General features: G+C 39.3%; 1 protein-coding gene across 1 annotated transcript in view; it reads left to right on the top strand.

The window, feature by feature from the left end:
* The first annotated feature begins 4,059 nt into the window (after positions 1-4,059).
* ndrg2 (NDRG family member 2) overlaps positions 4,060-19,975 on the top strand; it is a 50,647-nt gene continuing 34,731 nt past the window's right edge. The window contains exon 1 of the mRNA XM_085255458.1: positions 4,060-4,369. The gene's annotated coding sequence lies outside the window, so the exon portion shown is untranslated. The remainder of the gene's footprint in view (positions 4,370-19,975) is intronic.

The following is a 19,975-nucleotide window of genomic DNA, read 5'->3' as shown; positions in this document are numbered from 1 at the left end:
TGATTTAAAGTTCGAGTTCATTTCAGGTCACACAGAGGTCGGGACAAGATGGAGAGAACGTCTCACATGCTGTTTCAGCCCGTGGTGCAAATAAGCTGACCTGGGACAGCTTTGAAAAACACATCTGGAAATGACTGCTGACTCCTATACATTTAGTTGGAAGACAGAAAACATGCACCAGTTTAATACTGGCTGTCCAATTAACTCCAACACCAGCCGAGTAGTTGGCTGAGATAGGCAAACAAATTCAATATCCATCCAGCCAGCCAGCCAGCCAAGTTTTACATAGCTATGCACATGTATGATGTAATCTGAATCTGCATGCAGGTATAAATCATCCATCTGCCTCCCACTCAAACTAATCTGCTTCTCTAATCTATAGACCTGGAACTATTACTATTAGTTTTCAGTGGAATGTGCTGTATGTAAGCATAGTGACATGATAAGAGTACCATAAATACTGTAGTAAGTTTAGAATAAATCAAAAAATTTGTTCTTTTATCATTTGTTGCATGACGATCTGAACTTGTCGGACTCTTACAAATAAATCTTTTCTGTCAGCATAATAAGTTCAGGAATTCTGTTATATCTATACAAGGTTAATTAACACCTTGTGATAAGCTGTGAACTCCAACGCATGAGCTCATGAGTTTGAGCCACTGGAGCGTTTATTATTCTTCTACTGAGAAACTTTTTTAATTGGAAAAAAATTCTAGAAATGTAGAATAGAGTTGTTAAAGAAACACTTTTTTTTGTTAAAAGTCTAACATGAACATCCATTAATTTAAATTCATTAATTTAAGTTCACTTTTAGTTGTTGTCATCTTTTGTACCAGATTGTAACAATAGTCGGCCTCCTCAATAGTTGCCTCAAGGCCTCAATAATCACTTTCAGCAGCAAAGACCTGCAAGCACTTGGCAACAAGAGAAAGAAAGAACTCTATTTAACATAAAGAGTACAGCAGCAGAATCAGGCAGAGCAAGGGGCAGCCCTCTACTCTGAAAGTTTGGAAGGGGCACAAAAAAGACACACACGCAGACAATAACGATTTACGCTGCATAGACTCTTAGTTTACTGTTTGTATGCAGAGAAAATCATTTTATCCAAAACTGAGGACATTGATTCGTGTTATGTTTGCAGCAACAAATATTATCAGACGTCATTGGGCCTCTAGTGAGTCCACCACAGGGTGTGTTATGTCACCTGAAAGCCCTTTAATCCAGCCTGTCTGCACAGCTGGTGGGTCAAGATAAGCAGTGGCCACGGATATATAAGTGAGGCAATTGTAGCAGTTGCGACAGTGCGTGTCTTGAGTTCTTTCCATCTGTGTCAGCTCACTAGAGTGAGCCTATCTGTCTTCTGTAACGGAGAGTTTGAACATATGATAGAATGAGTCAGATTTTCTTTACACAGTGAAGTATGAGGGCATTCGTATTGTATTTGCCGACTTGGACTGAATTCACAGCGACACTGTAACTTATTTAAATGGGCGTCAGTGTGTTCTGGTGGAACAAATATCTGGCAGTCATTCACTTTGACTGTCGCTGTGAGGAAACACATGAGGAAATAATGTAATTGAGTGGCAATATAAGTCTTTATATGTGTCCCACTTGGGGAAACTCTAACCTGACTTACACAACCACAGAGCCGATGAGCGACGCTCTGGTTCTCAGTAGTTGGGGGTAGCTTACAGTACAGTTTTAGCTGGAACTGCATGTGTCATATTTATTTTTCCTTCCGTGAGTGAAAGAGCCCACTATGAGTTCTAGCGCAGAACATAGAACTATGCAACTGGACTAAATTGTAGCTAAATGCCATTAAAAGATGTGTATATATACAGAAACATTTACATATCAACAAGACACCGCTATACAACTTTAGTTTGCCGAAAGGATATAAAGACTGCATCACATAGCTACATAACCAAATCAGTTAATCTGCCTTTAAGTTAACAAACAGGGTCTAAGTACAAAGTTAACGTTCAGTGCAGTCATGCAAAATTTATTTAAGCTTTTGCCAAAGTGGGACTGCTAACTGCTTTGATAACCTATGCTAACCTTTTCAACCTATCCACACCTCAGTTGCAATTTGTTGGACGTATATAGGCTAGATGTCGATTATCAAAGACATGAGATCCAACAGGATAGAAGGTAGGAGGAGAGGCCCGGACTACCTCAATGTCAGGAGGGCTCTTCCACATTAAACAAATATTAAATGTGTTATGGTAAAGTGGGCCGACGGTATGAGTTCCACTAATATGTTTACGTCATAATTCTACCTTGTGAAACCAGAGCCTAACTTTTTATTTATAAAGCATACGTTATACAATTTCCTCAAGAACTGAATTCCACGGATCATAATCGGCACCTTTTCTGAAAATCTTTGATGGTGCAGAAGCAAGTTGTACTTCCTGACCATGCTCTCTCTCATTTGTGGATGATGACCAAAACACAATTGAAACTGATTCTGTTCATCTGGACGTCGCGTTTCCAGTGGGAGAAATGTTTCATCACTTGTCCAGTCTCGGCTAACTGATGGAGATGTTTCTCACACTGACAACGCAACATCCACAGAAACAGAATCAGCTTTCTAGGATTTATTTTTTTACCTGGAAAATCGAGCAAGCATCAATTAGTTTTTCACAAAGTGTTTTATAGATTAGTTCATGGGCACAGTGGCATGTGTTTAAAAGTCTCAAGTGCTTAAAAATGGATGAAGAGAAGAGAGTATTGTGAGTATATTGCCAGGAGTTTGGATTTGAGCAGTGCTGTCAATGACTTTGCTGAGTGCAAGATGAAGTTCTGATATGCCCGTAGTTTGTGTTTGTTGAAAATATGCATTCATACCGAACAGTGTGCGCGTGATATATGTACCTGGTCCACTGGAGATGATTGTTGAATGAGGATTTGTAGAAATAAGTGGTTTGTTTGTGAGGATCTGTGGTTAATAAGCTTGTCTCATTTGTTCTGTGCTTTTAGACATTACAGCTTTCTTCGTTACTTCAGCATGACAATTAAATCTGTTTTGGGTTTGTGGTAATATGTCTGAAGATGTTCACATGAATTCATACACCTATATAAATTTGTACATTTGCCAACCTCTCACTGTGGTTGTTGTTCATGGAGCTGATAAAAAGACGGAATTATGCTTGATATTATTGGATTATTTAGACATGCAGAATAAAAAAAGAAAAAGAAAATGTGCCCAGGGGCCTGTCACAGAGTTGTTTTTACTCTACGCTTCACTCTCTTACTATCACTACTGGGATGTTGTTGGCAAATAAATGGAGCAAGGTATCTAATTTTTCTACTTGAATTTTTTAAATTATTAATAAATTTTATTATTGTTATTATTATGAATCAGTACAGAATTCACAAAAATTACTGTCAATAATTTGTGCAAAGTGGGTGATTTAAAGATCTTACACTGGTAATTTCTCATCCATGCACTGGCACTTACATGTAAAATCTGCATTTTTAAAATTACTGTAAGTAATTTGTTATTACTGAGCTGTTTTTGGTGGTTAGTTTTGTTTTGACCAAAGGAAACTCGTGAAAAGTCAAAGCCCTGCTTCGTGGATGTTTTTAAATGGCCCAGTCTTTGAGGGTGGCATACTCCGGGGCACAAATACACAGAGTGACCAGAACCTCCTTCCCTGACCCCATCCCTAAATGCCACCAGACCGTCTTTGGTTGGGGAGTGGGGCTCATTATTGGTCTTCGTTAAGTTTATCTTTCTTTTCTCTGCGTGGGCAGGTGTGTTTATTTACCTGCTGGCTCGAGCCCAGGCGGGAATGCTCGGCTCCATTCCACAAGCCCGGTGAGGGTGGGCCGTACCACTGTGGCGTCAAAGCAGAGGGGTGAGCCAGAAAATAGAAGCCCGCTGTTTTTTCTCTCGGCGTCTCGTCAGGTTTTATCACATCCACACCGTAGCTGTCACCATCTTTCTATACATTACCCTTTGTCTGAATGAAAACAACCCACTTCACCGAGACCCGCTGTTGACTTACCGGCAGATGACTTTAAAAACACCCCTAAAACCTCAATGGCTCCATCTTGCCTTTTGAGTGACCGCTGAGTATTTTTTCTCTCCCCGTGTGCTGAATGTTCCTCCTGCTGGAGAAAAGGAGAAAAAAAACCCAACGCCGGTGGACACACAGAGAAGGAAGGCGCAGCGGAAAAATAAAGGAGGTGGAGGAAAAGTGAAGTAACAGGAGATTAGCGGGAAGCTTGGAGGGACAGGCTGGGAAGAGAGCGAGGAGAAAATAACGGAGAACGAGACTTGTCGTACAGACACAAATATATTTTCTACAAGTCCCACAATTTTTCTCGAAGATTTTTTTTGTATTCCCCACTTGCTGAATAAACGGTGAGTTTATTTATATGCATTATTTTCTTCTATATTAATAAATGAGTTATTGCCGCAATTAATTATTTAAAAAAAATCTCTTTGTGTCGTCCTGGAGAAAGTCTGGGAGTAGCCTTTGTGGTTAGTCAGTGTTCATTAAACAGCAGTGCAACAACAACAACAAAAACAATCAAAAAAAAAAACGAAGAAAAAGAAGAAGAGAAAAAGGGTGGTGGGATTCAGAGGGTATTGTTTTGTGTTGGTGGACTCGGTGCCAAAAATGCACAGAGATGCAAGGATGTAGTCCGCACCGTTCAACAACAATACGGCAACCGAACAAAAACTCAACAAACGTTACGCCTCTGGGCCAGGTATGTGCTCACTTAATAAGACGAGTGCTAATAAACGCCAACAGTATGCCTTAAGTTGTAGTTTGGTGAGAGTGAGCCCGTGACAGAGGGAGTGCAGTGCGCGTTATTGACACGCACATGTGGCATAGCCAGCGGGTCTTTGTTGCCCCCTCCCTCTCCCAGCCTCCTCTGTCGGTCATGACTGAACCAGACATGACTGCTCAGTGGCACGGCTCAAATCTCCCGTACACAGAATTAAGGCCACTATTGACATGTTCATATACATACCCCCACCCCGCCCCCCACCTTATTATTTTTGTCTACGCCTTTCAGTAGAGAGAAGCATCAACGCTCTTTCTTTGTGGTGTTTTCCAGTTAGGTGTCCTTACTGGGCAGCAGCAGTGGGAATTTCGGGGCTCATACTTTTTTTTCTTAGATGGAAAGCTTTGGGCTTGTCTGTGTGAACAGGGGGACTTGGGCTTTGGTGGAGTAGTAATCTGCTGATAAGAGGGGCGCGAGGAGGGTGTTGTGGTTCTTTGGAGAGGGTGTGTAATATGTGTCAATGTCAAATGGAGGTGTGTCTCTTGTGAGTGTGTGTGTTCACGGGCCGTGTTATTGCGCGAGTAAAACATCAGGAAAAAAGGAGTAAAATTGAGAAATTGAGTGAAAATGTGCGTTTCGCATTCCTTTTACGGAATATCTTCGAGCGCGAGTGGAAATTTTTGCTTTAGTGTGTCGTGCCCAAACCAAGGACACACACACACACACACACACACACACACACACACACACACACACACACACACACTGTTCTGTCTACACACTGCTCCAGAGACAGTTCTTTTCTGTCTTTACTCTGCCGCGAGCTACACGAACGCACGCACGCGCCCAAACAGGCTCGCGCGCAGATTCTGTGAGTCATACCGCATTTGGAGACTCGCGGCCTCGCTTCTCTTTGAGTGAAGTGGAGCCCCCTGCTGATAACGCGCGCGCGCACAGACAGCCTCATCTTCTGGGGGAAGAAAAAGTGAACGTTCGTTCCAGAATTGTTCAGGCTCTGAGACGTGGACATGCTGAGTTACGCAAGCGCACCCCGACTCTGCACGTACGGGGTGCGCGGAGATGCACATAGCCCAGAAACACGGCAGGAGTGTATTGTTTCTCTTTTGCTGGTGGGTGTGGTGTTACCAGGAGCCAAGTCCAAATTTGTGTCGGTGTATTCAAATAAAACTAAAAGAGAAATGATGGTAATGATGGCAATAACGATAATCAGCGTTGCAAAAAAGTTACTTCCTCCTTTTTTCTGTTTTAGAGTATTTTAAACGGTTAGTTCACCCAAATGTCAGAGTTTTGGTCTTATCTGCTGATGCTTTGTGTTTGTGTATATATATGTGTGTGTGTATATGCCTCTTGGGGGTTGGGTGGTATATGTGTGTTTGTCTTTTTAAAAACGAGCCCTTTAATGCATTTCATCTGTTATTTTTTGTGGGTCTTTTATTATTTTGTGGAAGAGTTTTATCATTATTAATGAAAAGCGTTATGACGCCACATGTCAGCACTCTGAGTGGCCTCATCCACAACAACAGCACTCCACACCAGCACAACAGTTGTGCTGGTGTGGAGGAGGGCAGACACAAAATGATATATCAGAAGTGTAGCAGATGAAAGCTGAACAGTGTGCGTGCCCAGATAACACTCTGCCTCAGCAGCTCCAAACTGTACTTTGATGGAATTTCATACTGTTTGCATTTCCCATATTGACCATTCACCTACAGTCAGAACTGACACATTTGTGAGAGCAGCAGAAAACAAAATTCTGACGTGTCCTTTCAGGGCTTTGAGCATGAAATAGTTGTATTTGAAGGAGGAGAGTTCAAAACACAGAACAATTGTGATATCTAAACATCTGTAACATGCTAAAAAAACAAGTCAGTGTTTGTATTTTGATAATATTCTAGAAGTTCAGTGTGCTAAGAATAAAACAAGCATTTCCTGCATTTTTACTGCACTAAAGATAGCAGCTGTGCACTTGTCATTCATGTTTAGGCTTAAAATTTAAATTGCAAATCATACACTGTAAGCTCATGAAACAGGCGTGGGTCCAAGCTGCATGTGAATATACATACACACACACACACACACACACACACACACACACACACACACACACACACACATATATATATATATATTTAGAGAGAGAGAGAGAGAGATAGGGAGAGAGAGAGTGGTGAGCTGACTGGAGCATTAAACATTGACCTACCCGGTAATAAATCAACACTAAAACATCACTAATGAAGTGCTGTTTTGATTCTGCAGCTTACTTACTTCAAATGATTTCATTATGTTTCTTTATGTGTCTGACGTTGAATAGACTTATAGATCCGTGCTGGTGTGTCTGAGAGCAGAGTGCTGTGTTGGAAGACTTGCTTATTGACTTCAAAGTGTTTCTGGTGCTCTAATCTGTTCAGCGTCAGAACATTATAAAACACTGGTTATTTATAGAGGACATGAGAACAAATTGTTCCGCTGTACATCTTTTTATATTGATATAGGTTCCACAGCTGATGAGCTGCAGACACTGTGACTGTGAGACACCAGTAACATCTATTCTCATTTTATATTCTATATATATTTGGTAACATTTCTCGCAGACTATGTTAAATGCCTCGTGATCAGCTCAGTTAAGCAGCAGGATGGTGTTACTATGAATGAGCGGGGCTGTTGACTTTTCACAGCGGACATTTAGTATTTTTTTTTTTTTTGGAAGCTGTGTCAAACACATCTGTCAGGGCCAAAAATAAACCCTTCAGCTGGAACGGCTGCCCTTTGATCCGATGGTACAAGAGTATTTGTGTTCTGGACACACAAGTAATCCAAGGAGATAAACTTGTTGACATCATTAAACTGTGGTGAACAGTGACAGTCTGTGTTGCACACACTTTATTTTGCTCAGTGTTGCTCTTCTGTAGCTTGCAAGATGCTCGCCACTGTAAAAACTACACATGGTGACTATTGTTCCTGCACCAGCAAACCTGTTGGCTACTGAACAACTTGACGTCATTATAGATTCTGTGGGGTTTACATGGATTGTCAATAACAATTTGACTTTTTGCCCTTCTGGGAAGTCAGCTTAAACATGCTCAATGTTTTATTAGTTTACTGTTTTTAGTTTATTATTATTTAAGTTTATTGTAGATGGAAGGCATTAGACAGGGATCAGCAGTTGGACAAATAGAGCTGGTAGTTTTTGAGGGTGAGTTTTTTCTGAATTTTGTGTATTTTGAAATTTTAGCAGTGTTGTGCAGTAGGGCTGAGCCATATCATACCGTTCAAGGTAATACCGGTATAATGTAGTTCAACAATAAGAAAATGAAATATCGCTATAGAACATGAGTAAAACGCGCATGCGCAGTGCCTTTGTTTTCATACGCACATGGCGGAAAAAGCATGGAGAATGAGAAGGGCGGAAGCAGATTGTTGAATGAAATTGATGAACCAGAATTGGTTTGTAAGAATGCTGCAACTTCAGTGGTGTGGAACTGGTTTGGTTTTCGTCCATCAGATACACACCAAAACACAATTTTTGGTAGAACATGCAAGCGGGCCGAATAACCTGCACGGCGTCAATGCATTAGTGCCGTCCAGCCCCACATCTCTGTTAACTCGCTAACGGAGATTTGCCGTGTTACCGCCATAACCGCGTTAACGTCATTTTAACGAAGTTAACGCTGTCAGCACTAGTTTTAATAGGACTTTGGGAAGCTACGAAGCTGCACTGCTTGATGGATTGTCGGAGCATTACGACTATCGTAGGCAGGAGCCTCGCGGAGTGATACGTACTGTGCTTCAACATAATATTACCGTATTGTGTGTGTATAAGTTCTTTTTAACTTTTGTGGATATTGTACATGGTTATGCTGAGGATATGTCGGCCCATTTCCTCTAGAAATGCCTTTTTAGTTAAACTGTCAGCAAGGAATTTGCATTTGCACTGTTAAATATTTATATAGCTTTAATGCACATAAAAACAGCTGCTTCTTCAAGTGAAAATACATTGATGTGTTTTTTGCACTAATAAAGTTGTGGAGTTGTAAAGTGTTTTGTCTTGTGTCAATTATATCATCAGTTAAATTGTTATTGCAAATTTTCAAACATATATTGTGATAAATATTTTTGGCCACATTACCCTGCCCTGTTGCACAGTGACTTTTACAAAATGACAAACACAAACGGTGACCACCCCTTTTAGAAAAGGAAAATAAATCTGACACACGTCAACAATACAAACTACCAGTTGACAGCATGCCATTTTATGATTTTGTTCTGCCTTTCATTATTTTATGATTGTTTTTCACGATTTCATCTTTGTGCCTCTTGCTGTACTGTTCGTGGGCATCTCTCTCTGCAGTACTTCCTAGTCGAAGAATTGTAAAATATTATTACATTTATCATTAGTATCAATACAGCATTATAAAATACATACTTACACATAAAACTTTGAATTATTCTCAAATTGTATATAAAGTATTAAAAATTAAAGTAATTACTCTGCTAAAAAAATGTTTCCCATCACTATTAAATGAATCAATAATACTGCTGCACATGTTGAGCTCAAATAATTGGCATTCTGCTTAATCTACAGTAATGCATCATACTGTATAAAGTCAAAAAGGACAAGTACAAGAAATATTTTAAAAGAACAATGTATAACAATATAAGCCAAACTAACTAGTATGTGAGATATATATGACAGTTTAACTGCCAAAATCTAGCAGTAAAAAAAAAGAAAAGACAAATTAAGGTGGTGTATTAGCGAAAAAAAAGTTTAGTTCATATTCTTAACCAACTGATCTATTTTACATGCTAATGGGAAAATGCTGGAGCATCTTGCACCTGTTTACCTTTTCTGTTTTATTAAACCAGACACGGCAGGAGTCGTGTCTACCATCAAAGCTTCCTTACTAACGTGCCAAAGGAGTTTTTAAAAAGTTATTCACACTACAGTGAAAGCACACAGAGCATGTTTTTATTGGATACAGACACACCCTTGAAAATGACAGAAACTTATTTTCAAACTTGACACCACTTCATTAAAACAAATATAAAATGATTTGTTTTTCATCAATTTGATTTAAAAAGAAAGGTATTGAAGATACTCGAAGTCATGTTATGATTTAAACTGAGGGACACTGAAATCGTCACCAAATACCCTACATGTTTCATCATCTTAAATTGTCCCTGAGGACTCATGCGTGTTTCCAAATAACTAGCACTGATAATGCTGGAAGGGAGATGAATGTGTGTATGTGCAGCAATGTGGGGCAGTAAACAGTTGTAATTGGACTCTGAGTATTGCTTCAGAGGTGCATTCATGTCCCAGAATATCAGGAAAGTAAATGCTCTTGTCATCTCCACTGCTCAGAAATAGCCTTTATCCTTATGTTGAGTCGTTGACAACACTGAAATGATCTCCACTAAAGTACATGCCAGCTGTTGGGTGAATACAGTCTTTCTGTAAGAGTGTAGCTGTGTTACTAATGCTTAAAATTTAGGTGTCATTGCAGCAATGGACTGTGTTCTTGTGTTTGATGATGTTTCAATGCTGATATGGAGCTGATGTTTACATCTGTGGGTGTAACTGCCTGTTAAGTCTAAGAGTTTTATTTTACTGTGGAGTTTGTGGATCACTCTTTGTTTATAGCAGAGTTGCCAAAAAGAGTTGGATGGCTTATAGCCCGTTTAATCTCTTTGCCACTCGAACAAAAACATAAACATTGTAGGTCATTTTTAAATAAGTGAGAAGGAAATCAATATCCATAACAGAAAAGCCACAAAGGCAGTTCTCACTTTACACTGCAAATGTCAAAAGTTCTACAATTGCTAAGAAGGAAAAAGCTGCTCAGCTTTTAAGAAAATGCTAACAATTGTATTGGCTAGTCGTTGAATATATTGTAGATATTTCATCCACGAGTGGAGATAAGGAGTAAATTATAAAAGCAGTCTAAATATAGGACTGGCACATGGGTTAGCAGATAGCTGGCAAATACCAGTATTTTGAGCAATGTGTGATGTGTTTCTCAAGCGTTTCGAGTTGTTTTTAAAGGGAAAATTGGCAATCTGATGAACAACACGGTGCAGCATCTGCATGGGAAAAAATCTGGGGATAACATACTGAATTCGCTGCCATACTGCCATTCGCTACCGCTTATCCTTTTCAGGGTCGCGGGGGGCGCTGGAGTCTATCCCAGCTGTCATAGAGCGAGAGGCGGGGTACACCCTAAACAGGTCGCCAGTCTGTCGCAGGGCCAACACATAAGGACAGACAACCATTCACTCGCACATTCACACCTATGGGCAATTTGGATTATCCAATTAACCTATCCCCACAAGCTGCATGTCTTTGGACGGTGGGAGGAAGCCGGAGTACCTGGAGGGAACCCACGGGGAGAACATGCAAACTCCACACAGAAAGACCTGATGGTGGAATTGAACTCAAGACCTTCTTGCCGTGCGACAACAGTGCTAACCACCGTGCCACTGTGCTGCCCCAAATGGTATAATTAATGTAAAATCTTCAATCACAAAATAATTCTTAATGACCTCATAAACATGAAGCAATATTTTGAGTCAAATTCAACCGAAGTAGCTTCAAATAGATTCAAAGGATTATTCATGAAAATTATTAAGGAAAATACAAATGAACTAAATTTCATTTCATGAGATTCCATTAAAGGTAATGTTTTACATTGTACTTATATAAGAAATTTACATGAAAAATGTAATGTAAGTAATGTAATCAAATTACATAAAGTAATAAAGTAGAATTTAATGTCAAAAATTGTTGTGTTTTTAGCTTGGGATGCATCCATGTGATCAAAAATATCATGAAGAGAAGTCTTAGTGGAACTACTGTATGTTGATCACTTAGTAAAATACTTAATAGATACGACATCACACCTTTAGAGACCAGTTGTATAATTACAGAAAAGATTGGATTATTATTTAGCAACAATGATTACTTTCAGATTGAGATTTGAGATTATGTTGAACATAGTGAAGAAAATACAGTTTGTAATAACAAGACAGAGCTACTTTTTTAAAAGAGAGAAATTAATGTGTTACAAGAAGAAAACCCTTCCTAGCCTTTATATACAGAGTATGGCCCAGCTGAGTGCAGCTTCTGCCTTTTGGCACCAGCAGAAACATTGATTCTTCTGTGTTGACAGATTCATCTGTGTGTTAAAACCCAGCTAGCATTACATGAAAGACAAAAATACAAAATAAATATTGAAATTTTTGCTCACAGGCTGCTAAAAATGTTATTTTATTTTTTTAATTAATCAATTTATTTATTTTGGATGGTAACCAAAGTGCGCTGAGCGCAGCTGAAATGATTTCCTTACTCAGACCTGTATTTTTGGCTGCGTACTGGGATTATTTTTATTTTTATGATAATTATCTGTTTATAGCTCTTAAAGAAGAAGGAAGACCAACAGCAGAACATTTCATAGTTTCCTGAACAGCATAATGACAGCCAAAAGCACATAAAAAAGAACAGAGATTTTTTTTATTGAATCTTTTTAAATGTGTTTTTACAGAAAGCCGAAATCTTCATCTACCACCATTTCAGATTAATTTCTACAAACTGTGAGATTCATTGTCTGCTTAAATTTTAAAATCACACGGGGCTATCAAAGCAGTTCTGTTTTTAACATCGCCTGTGCAACTGCAGATGGGCCAGTTACTGCGATATGACACCTGCTATAGCTGTTTGGCAGTAGTGCACACTAGTACAGGCATTAGTAATATGAGCTTAGTTGTATTTTTACCGAAAACGACACAGAGCGACGCTTAACTTCTGGGAATTTAACATCAGGCAAGTGAGATTAAATTGGGACAATGCGAGTGGCACTGTGTTTATAATATCAATTGTTATTGGCCGATGTTGGCGTCTAGGGCAGATGAGTATGTGTAGAAATATGGATTTGTATTTTTTATATCCTGTGTAGGTGTAAACGAACGTAACAGTCTCGGCATCTGGGTCAGCGTGTATGGATTTTATATGTGTAGGTGGGTGAGATTACAGCAGCCTGCATATAGAAGCATCTAGGCCAGAGTATGTGTGTTTGTTTGTATCAGGGCAGCTCAGTCCTTAGCCTGATGGTTAGAGTCCTGATACAGATAGGCCAGGCAGCACAATGCCCTGTCTGTTCCCACAAGTCCAAACAGGCCTTCACAACACCCTATTTATAGACAAGCGCCCTGCCTGAGCTCATTCATATTTCTTCAGTTGGACGTTGGGAGTAGAGCGTGCTCAGATGTATGTTTTTTTTCCCCCTCAGCTGAACTCTGTGGTGAAAATTTTAAGCCTCAACCTAAATATGTCAAAAAGTGCGCCCAGTCTGGTGCTGTCAGAGGCGTGTTACATAATCTGGGATGTTTGTCAATAGCTCCTCAGGCAGAGGAAGAGCTGAGCTGGGCAGAAAATGAACGGCACAAACAGGCATCAGGGGTAACGCTCTACCCTCTTGGTATGCACAGTTTCCATGTGAGGGAACGAGCACTACAACATAAATCGTATTTAGAAGGGAATCATTTAGCATGGTAGCAGCATTTACTGATTTGTACTTATTCCAGTGTAACCGTTTACAGGAGATGCTAATCAATGAAAATTTGACACCTGCTGTAATAATAGCTCCAAATCAGTCATTCCTCATCATGTCAATTTTCTCCAATATGCTCTGTGATAAACAGACACGGTAACGGGGATGAGAAGCTTTTTGGCATACATTTGGCTTCTCAGGCGCACATCCAATCTATTATTAACTTAGTCATATTTCATTTAACTTCATAGTCAACCACAAACATGGTAATGCCCTCATTAAATGTTCATATCTGAGATGATAATGCTGACTGGCTGATGTCATTTCATAATCTTTCTGTGCAGCCATTACGGTTCAATAATCTCGATTATTTGACGCTATTTATTTAACAATAACAATGTATTGAATAATGACTTTAAAGATTGTCAAAAATAATATAAAATAGTGTGCAAATACTGATAACAGTGCAAATGTTTGCAATATAAAAAATAAATGAGAAATGTAAACATCTAAGTTTAGTGAACTTTGCAGTGTTGCTCTGTGGTGCAGCTACGACACCGTAGCAAAGTTTACACACTGTGTCTACTTGATCCACGTCTGACTCCGCGAACCCATAATGTTTCCACACCACTGAAGTTTTTTTTACCTCTTTTCAACCAACGGCAGTCACTCCCCTCTCCAAATAACTCCTGCTTAGCTTTCCGAGCTTCCCTCGGGTCCTCTTAATTGTTGTGACGCGTGTTCGAAACGCAGAGAGGTGCGCTCGATTTGTTACACGGAGCAGCGTGAGAGTAAAGCACGAGGGAGGTGCTAATAATCGGCTCAGTCATTTTTAATGATTGTTGAAAGCCCAGATCGTAATTTAGATCAAAATTCGATTAATTGAGCAGCCCTAGTTCTACTCTTGGTTAAAGGTTGTGTAGTCCATATCTGAGATGATAAGGATGATAAGACGACAGGATTTTAATGAATAAATCCAAAAACGTTCAGAGTCTTTGAGCGAAATTATGTTGAATGTACTGGAGTAGTGTTTTAATGACATTTTTGGCTGTTCATTGTTTTGAACAAAGCCGACTGATGTAAGTCACGTTTGATGTCCACATTCCTTTTTTAAAAATTATATATTAGAGACTGGTGATCTGACATGCTTCCATAGTAGGCAGATTGTCAGATTTTCAAATGAATAATACAGATTACCTTTTACTTTGAAGGCTCAGCTGCTGCTAATCAACAAACTCTGTCCCATCATGTTTTCTTACCTGCAGGCTAGCTGTGCCACTGTTGTTGTGCTCTATGATGTCATTCAGATCTAGTCATTGTCACATCCTGTAGATGGGTTTCATTGTCTTGGACGGCAGTTGGCGATGGTAGTCCCTGTTCTGCTATCCAAGCTCTGTGGGCGTAGCAACACATGAAGAAGTCCTCCACTTGGTGGTGGTTGTAGCTGGAGTGGCCCACCATTTTGCCAGATATCTCTCAGAGAGGATTAACCCAGGGGATAAGTGATTTACTGGAGAGGTAGCTGAATGATTCCAAGGACATAATACAAGATGGCTACGAGTTTGCTTTTCAGCAGCTTTTAAATGAATACAACATCTCATAAACAAGTATCGAGGCTGTTCAAACCTTGGCTGCAAAATGATTTGTAAACAGAAGAAAGAAATTAAAGATTCGTATCAGTTTAAAGCATGATTAGAGATGTGTGCTCGACATTTATTCTTGAGATAAGGTGATGCATTCTTTTTTAAATTGAGGCAAATGTGGTTTAAATTTTGCAGGGAGAACTGTAGTTAGATGATTATTCTACCAAAAGAAAAACAATTGTGATGTGATCGTTTGGTAAGATTATCTTCCCCTGTTTAAAAAAAAAAGCATGAATCCAGAGTTTAAAAAGTGTGTAGAGTAAATATCCTTCAGTCAGCGTTTGAGCAAGGCACTGAATGGCTCCTTGAACAGACGTCGGAGGCCACTTTAGGGGTCTGAGCTTACGAAACGCTCCTCTGTGTGTATCTGCTACAGAAATCAGCTAACCATCACCAGGCTATGTATCTCCATCAGCTCTCAGCCAATTGGTCCAACATATCAATTTACCCTAGCTTGAAGGTCAATTATTTTGAGTGTGTGCCTGATTGCATGGTTCTCTGTGTATCACGGGCTTGTCTGCTTCCTGGATCAAAACAATTGATTCTGCCCAGTCTTTTTTTTTTTTAATGCTGCTGAAATACACTCACAGACCGGACCTTCAGAAGATGAAATGCTGTCTGTTCTATAGTCACATCATTATTCAAGCTAATTACTGGTTTGCTTCATTTTTCACTTTCATACTTTCTCACAACTGTTGAGTGAGCAAACTAAAAGCCTTTCAGTGGACTTCGAGTGCTCTCTGAGGGGTGAACAAAAAGATAAGCAATTCTGAATTTCACAGAAGAGAAAGAAAAGATGAAATGCGTAGTCTCCACTCACATCAATAAAGCCATTATTGCTTATGTTCAGTGCATTAGACGCCTTTGAAGTTGTTCTTCATTTTGGCCATAAATTAGCCAAAAACATTTTTGCAGTTGCTGATAAATGGTATTGACAATATTACTGATATTTGAAAGGTGACATTTTCAAATTTTAGCCACTGTACATAAATGAACACCTTTTTTATTTTCAGCCCAAATAGCAGTGCTGATGTGATGGACCATTTAGAGTTGCGTGACTGGGTTTGCAGGAGTCAGTTTTTGAGGGCCTCTAGAGTAATAGTGATTTGTCTTGGTTGATAACTACATGCACCGTTTGACCAGCCAGGGACCAGAATCAGATGACTTACAGTGTTCTTGGCCTTGACCGGTGACCCACCAGTCAGCCTCCCATATGACCAGTTATTAGCTGGTCCAAACAGTGGAGCAGGCACACACAGTTAACATGGAAGTCAGTGAAACACAAGGTTTGCTAGAGTAAACTGCAGAGGAACCGAAACGTTTGTAGCAATAAAACTAGTCAGATGTTTAAACGTGAACATTTTAAAGAAACTAACAAAGGAAAAGTGGCTAAAGCTAAAGCTGTCCACAGCTACAAGCCAGTGGGAGCCTCGGTATGAGCAAAGGAACAAAACAGTTCTGAATTATCTAATCAAAAGACAAAGCTTTTATAAAGTTATAAACATATTGGAAAATGCTATAATCACCTGACATTTATTATGTTGCACCTGCTTTTGTTTGTTAAGGTGAAATATTTTAGGTAAAGGTGGGAATAAAATTGGCAGAGCACTTTGTTTACAGACATTTAACTTACTGCAGTTTATGGGAAAAGTTCTTTATTATAAAAATAATATTTTTCTTTCAAGTAAAGTTTATTTTTCTTTGTATATGCTGTTAGTTATAGTTGCAGTTTGTAGAAAGACATCAGAATCCACATAAACAGTGTGAGCAGATCACACTTAAGAGAAAAATGAAAAACTGGAATGAGGCAAGCTCTCTATTAGAGCTGAACAACAGTTTAGAAGGAATGTCAGAGGTCAGGGAAAAGTATTAAACAGTTATAAATGTTAGCTGTTTAATTGTTAGCAATTACCTGAAAGCTAGATTAGCTACCTGTTATCATTAACCTAGCAAATACAGGATTGGCGTTGGATAAAAGATTATTGCAGGCTGCATGCGTACATAAGGAGGCTTAGGTAACTGCTGCAGTGGCTGTCTGGCCTAGATTTTGTCCCAAAACATTTTCTTCCTATGAATTTGATAACAATACAACAAATCAGTGATTATTTGTTATGTTTTCTATTCATCCAGTTATTAATAATAATGACCGAAATTCAAAGAAACATATACGACTTTAACAATGATCTCTCTGAGGATGTGATCTGTGGTGAATATCCTTTTGTCAGAGCGTTTAATTACCTCCCAGGACAGATATACAGAGACTGGATGTCTGCGTGGAGGTGAGATCATGATGGAGTGAATAATAGGTGTCCTGAAAATGAAAAGAAGAAACTGAGCTGAGCCGCTGAGTGATGGACGAACGAGAATTTGAAGAGACAAGGGCCCAAAGTGGTCTGCTGAGAGACAGCGAGAGAAAACAGGCTTTTCACATGGGATGAGAACGAGCAAAGGCTTGGCTCAGCAAGGAGACGAGGGGAGCTTTGGCTCCTCTCCGAGTCTCCATGGTGGCTGCTGTTGGGCTTCCTTTCTCAGCAGACAGTCGTCGCTCATTTTTTCCTCTTTTTTTCTGCTGTTGAACTGCTTCTGGTCCAGCAGACTTAGCAACAGACCCCCTACAAAACATCTAAATAGTTTAACTGACTGCATGAAAGTGGCCCTGCTTTAAATGAGCAGAAGTCACAGAATGTCTACAATCTAATTCTCCCTCATTGATAAAGTGAACTTTGATTCTTGTGGTTTCAAAGCACAAATTGAATTATTTCCCAATCAGTTACTCAGACCTCTCTTAGAAGCCCCTCAGGTTCACATATAACATCATGCTGAAATGTCTGCAGTGTGTAGTAAAAGGATGATCTAATGGATCCTCATGCATTTTTTCCATGTAGGTATTAGGTTAATGCAGCTTTAAAACTAACTGAATAAGAAATTGTTCTTTTTTTGTACTTGCATGTAGAGCAAGGCGATATGGCCAAAAATATTTATCACGATATATATTTGAAAATTTGCGATAACGATATAACTGACGATATAATGGATGCGAGACAAAATACAACTCCACAACATTACTAGCGCAAAAAGACAACCTTCCATTTATTTTCACTTAAACAAGAAGCTGGTTTTTATGTACATTAAAGCTTTATAAAAATGCAACAGTGCAAATGCAAATTCCTTGCTGAAAGTTTAACCAAAAGGCATTTCCAGTAGAAATGGGCTGACATATCCTGAGCATAACCATGTATAATATCCACTGAAGTTAAAAAGAGGTGCTTTGCAACATTAAACTGCAGTGTGCAGTACGTATGTTTCGGACCATAAGGTGCACAGGATTATAAGGCACATTAAGCGAAACAAAGCAGTCAGATAAATCAAACTTTATTAAACTCATTCTTCTTGCTTCCTCCACTTCTGTACCATTGATTCATTAATGTTGAATTCTCTGGCAGCTGCTCTATTCCCATGTTGCTGCAGTATATTAATGACTAACCTGGTATTGTGGATGGATTATCTCAGTTGTTCTCCTGACTGAAGTTTGGTCCGTTTACAGCATCCTGCCATGCGATTGCATTTGTCTCTAACCATGAGGAACCTTCCCCTTAACTTTTATAAGTGGAAAAAAGTTAGCGTTCATCCTCCAGCTTCACTGTTTATGTTATGCTAACATAGCTGTGTCGCTAGCGATCACCTAGCACATCATTATATACCAGCTAGCCCAACTTCAGTAACCCTACAAACGTCACTGCTGTTTAGTTTCCTGTCTTCATTTATGTTGGAAGTGATAGCAGAGCTGTACGTTTGATTTTTTTTCAGAAATCTCTCAGTCAGAACATGCAATATCATGCTTAGGTAACTAGCGAGACTAGCGAGCTAACTTCCGCTAGCTTCCTGCTAACTTCTAACTCTGTTAAATGTAATAACTTTTGTTTTCATGGATGCCTGGAAGTTAAACTTTATAGTTACACCTGGTAAAGCAGCAATGCTGATCATTTTATTAAAGATGAAAGAATTTAGACAGGTTTTAACTCTCAGTGATGCTGCAGTGTTGTTTGACCTGAAGCATACAGAGTTTAGGACCCAGATTACTCCCAGATTTAAGAGCATCTTAGTCCGACAAATACGACAATAACAACGGCCGCTTGCATGTTCTGCAAAAAAAATGTGCTTTGTTGTGTATCTGACGGACAAACACCAAACCAGTTCCACATCACTGAAGTTGCACCATTTTTACAAACCAATTCTGGTTCATCTGTTTCACTCAACAATCGGCCATGTGCGTATGAAAACAAAGGCACTGCACATGCGCGTTTTACTCCCATTCTATCGCGATATTTCATTTTCCTATCATTGCCTAACATTATACCGGTATTACCGTGAACGGTATAATATGGCCCAGTCCTACTTGCATGCATGTTTGAGGATAGAAAGAAAGTTTCAGAGTGAAAAAAAAGTCCCTAAAATAGCCCTCGCCTCCCATCATTTCCACACGTCAGGTTTTCTAGGCTATCACTAAGAAAACAAAACTCGATCTCCGGATCTAAGTGTCATTATAAATCAGGAACTTCACCTCCCTGGAGCACGTTTCTGTTTTTCATTTCTGCGTCATTTCAAAATTCTTAAATCGACTGATTAAAAACGACAGTTTAAGATTACTTCAACTCATTTGTTATTTTGTGTTGCATAATAAAGACAATAAAGCCAAGAAAAGTAAAAACTTTCCAAAGCAAACCTTCCCAGTTATGTCAGCATTAGCTAAAATTCTTTGCTGTAAGGCTGTCAGATTTGGGGCATTGACATGTGTATTCATGTTATAAGCAAAAATTTACATAAAAATATTTCATAGTGGCTCCCAAAACTTGATCTTTATATTTTAAATGGAGGGTAAAAAAACTGCTAAAGCGGGTCCCTCCATGTGTTTACCTTTGATAGACGAGTGTGCAGAATTATATAAGAAAAAAGGGATCCAGGCACACCCGAGGTAGAGCAGTGTGTCACTCTGCATACATAAAACTGGAAAAGTGGTACCCAGGTGTG

The sequence above is a fragment of the Mchenga conophoros genome, linkage group LG3, assembly GCF_057382185.1.
Source record: "Mchenga conophoros isolate Kocher_MC1m ecotype Shallow Benthic linkage group LG3, M_conophoros_male_GT1.1, whole genome shotgun sequence".
NCBI classification, from domain to species: domain Eukaryota; kingdom Metazoa; phylum Chordata; class Actinopteri; order Cichliformes; family Cichlidae; genus Mchenga; species Mchenga conophoros.
The sequence above is the reverse complement of the archived record's forward strand: the minus strand, read 5'-3'. Positions and strand labels throughout refer to the sequence as shown.